The sequence below is a fragment of the Asparagus officinalis genome, chromosome 7 (genome assembly GCF_001876935.1).
Source record: "Asparagus officinalis chromosome 7, Aspof.V1, whole genome shotgun sequence".
In the NCBI taxonomy this organism is placed as follows: Eukaryota; Viridiplantae; Streptophyta; class Magnoliopsida; order Asparagales; family Asparagaceae; genus Asparagus; species Asparagus officinalis.
In genome coordinates this window covers 123,820,451-123,823,913 of record NC_033800.1, presented here as the reverse complement: position 1 = coordinate 123,823,913, position 3,463 = coordinate 123,820,451, and the positions used below count along the sequence as shown (strand labels likewise).

At 45.2% G+C, this 3,463-nt stretch overlaps 1 pseudogene; it reads left to right on the top strand.

Moving 5' to 3' along the window:
• LOC109849912 lies at window positions 251–3,099 on the top strand (annotated as a pseudogene).

Genomic DNA, 3,463 nt, shown 5'->3' with positions numbered 1-3,463 from the left:
ACTTTAATTGTTTGTTTGGAAAGTATAAAAAGTGGTCCCTACTCAAGTGATCATATTGGTTGGAATTATTTTTTTATTATTTTTTCCTGACTTCAATGTCAGCTTTCTCCTAAAATCATGTTTTTTTTTATGAAATCACTTTACAAGCCACATCAGCATATGAAATTACTTTACACTATTTTTACAACTACAAACAAACAATTGAAAGTGATGAAAGTTGACATTGAGATCCATTTTTTTACCCTTTCCATTATTTTACACGCTAAGAACATACAACCAAACGGCCCCTTAAAATTAACTTAGATACGATGATCCAGACTTTATCTAGAAACAATTAACCATTTTCTTAATGATTTTCTTTTTCTTGGTACCAATCCAAATCTCGATGATGACAAAAGCGCATGCGTAGGAGGTAGGATCAATACCAAGTCTGACAAGGCTTCCTCGTGGTTCTTGATATATATATATATATATACAAGGCCAGACTTACATTACATGTACAGAAAAAAAATCCCAGTCTCGCTCTCATCCACAATGGACTATTCAAACTCCACCACCTACATCACAATCTCCCTCCTCTCTCTCCTCCTCCTCACAAAACTCCTCTCCTTCTTCAAAACCAAAAACAACAGCAGCAGCAAAAAGAAATACCCACCGAGTCCTCCCTCCCTCCCCATCCTCGGCCTCCTCCTCCTCATCTCCAAACCCCTCCACCGCTCCCTCTCCCGCATTTCGTCCCGCCACGCGCCCCGCCCTCCTCCTCCGCTTCGGGTCCCGCCCCGTCCTCGTCATCTCCTCCGCCTCCCTCGCCCACCAATGCTTCACCGGCGACGCAGACCTCGCGTTCGCCAACCGGCCCCAGCCTCCCTCCGCCGAGCACCGCTCCTACGGCTACTCCGCCATCGGTGCCGCCAACTACGGCCCCCACTGGCGCAACCTGCGCCGCATCGCCACGGTCGAGGTCCTCTCCTCCCACCGCCTCAACTCCTTCCACGACGTCAGGACCGCCGTGGTCCGTGAAATGGTGAAGGAGTTTCCGAGGAGTCGGTGAAGGCGGGTGGAGGTTTGTTAGGGTGGGATGAGGGAGAGGCTGTTTGAGTTTGGCGATGAATAATATGATGAGGATGATTGCGGGAGGTTGAGAGGGGGTGGTGGAGGTGGAGAAGTTCCGGGAGACGGTGGAGAGATGTTCGCGACGCGCGGGCGTCGAACGTTGGAGATTTCTGCCGGGCATGCAGCCCCTCTACCTCATCGGTGGATGGGAGTGAGGAGAGGGAGGAGGTTGGCGCGGTATATGGATGGGATCTTGCAGGGGTTGATTGATAAGGTGAGAAGAGAGGGGGAGAGTGAAGAGAAGAGTATGATCGGGGTTTTGCTTTCTTTGCAGGAGGAGGACCCTGAGTACTATAATGATAAGAATATCAAGGCCCTTATCATCGTGAGTGATTAATTTATTGTTAATTTTTTTTTACTTCCACTCGCCTTCAATTCATCTATTTTTCACTTTAGTTGGCTGGAATTTAAATCTGTCCAAATACTGTCCTCAATATCTTTACCTACAACGACAAAAAACGGCCATATAGCCACAACCACGAGTGGGTTCACTCTTGCTGTGGTGGGGACACGGTGTTCCTACAGTGGTACCTGTCCTAGCCACAGCCACAAGTGGGTTCACTCTCGTTGTGGTGGGCACATGCGTCCCTACGGCACGAGTGAGCCCCACTCACGGGGCTGTGTCTAGCACTCCTCAGACCAAAATATATTCAGAGCCTGTTCAATTATGTGGTAATTGGAGAATGTTCAATTCTTTCTATCCTTGCTTTCTATTCCAATTTGGACGACTTACACGAAGCAACGTAAGATTTTCACAATCACAAGATAGATTTTCACACTAGCAGTTTTGAAGATAATAATGACTTTCAAGATAATCTTTAGAGTATTATGCGACTTCATCTCAGCTTTTGAAATTAAAATTAAGGGTAGTGACTATGGTAATTGGACATTCTCTAATTACCACATAATTGGATAGGATCCCGATCAATCTAATTAAATTAGGACTTTTACACCAAACTAAATACTAGATTTGGAAATATATGTTTCCACAATAAGAGATATCCTAACAAAGATTTTTGAAGTTATCCTTCCCGAACAAACAAATGTGGCAATTCCTACACGCTACGTTAGTTGCATTTCCAACTGTAGAGTGCTAACATCCCATTTATAACAGCAAATTTTCATGTTTTTCCTATAATTTATATATTTATACTTATAACTCTCAGTAAATTAATAGCAATAATTCACATTACTAAACCAAATTTCCTTTCTACAGTCCATGCTATCCGCAGGCACAGACACTTCATCAAACACAATCGAATGGGCAATGTCAATCCTCCTCAACAACCCAGACGAGCTCCACAAAGCCCAAGCCGAGATCGACCAACACACGAACAACAAAAACATGCTACAAGAGTCCGACCTCCCAAACCTCCCCTACCTCAACCAAATCGTCACAGAAACCCTCCGCCTGTACCCTGTCGGCCCCCTCCTAGTCCCCCACGAATCAAGAACCCACTGCACTATTGGTGGCTACGACGTCGACCCAGGTACAATGCTACTAGTGAACGCTTACGCTATCCAGAGAGACCCGACTGTATGGGACGAGCCAGATAAGTTTATGCCTGAGAGGTTTGAGGATGCCAAAGTTGACGAGGGGAAGTTATTTCCGTTCGGGATTGGGAGGAGGAGGTGCCCGGGGGAGGGGCTGGCGAGGAGGGTGGTGGGGCTGGTGTTGGGGAGTTTGATTCAGTGCTTCGAGTGGGAGAGGGTTGGAATGGAGAAGGTGGATATGAGTGAGGGTTCAGGGTTGACGATGCCAAGAGCTGTGGCGCTTGAGGCTATGTGTAGGCCGAGGGAAGGCATGATGGAAGTTCTATCTGCACTCTGAGGTGGTTTGGACTCATCGACGGTTAACGAGATTCAGAAAATGTTCTAATTAGTTTGTATAATTTTTTTAATGTAGTTATTGTTGTAGTATTGCTACTGCTGGTATTAATTGAATGAAAATAACCAGAATAAAATTTTCCTGTTTTACTTACTGAACACTTGGAAATAGATCACAGTGGAGTATCAAACAATTGCGTTACAGTACTGTTGGGACAGAAAGAACCGCCCACACGTCGCAGAAGCGAGTAACCTTGAGAGAAGACCTAGCTTAAGTTTACACAAAACTCAAACTAAACCAAATCAAGCAATAGCGTAATAACAAAACAAAAGTAATTAAAGTAGACGAGACGCAAAATTTACATGGTTCGGCAAATTGCCTACGTCCACGAAGGTGTGCAGAGGGATTCCACTATGAAGGAGAAACACCTGACGACTTGTACAATCCACAAGCTCATCTCAAAGAGTTAAAGCTACGATCTTTACCCAAGAAAGAACAACCCCTCTCTTGTACAATTGCTCC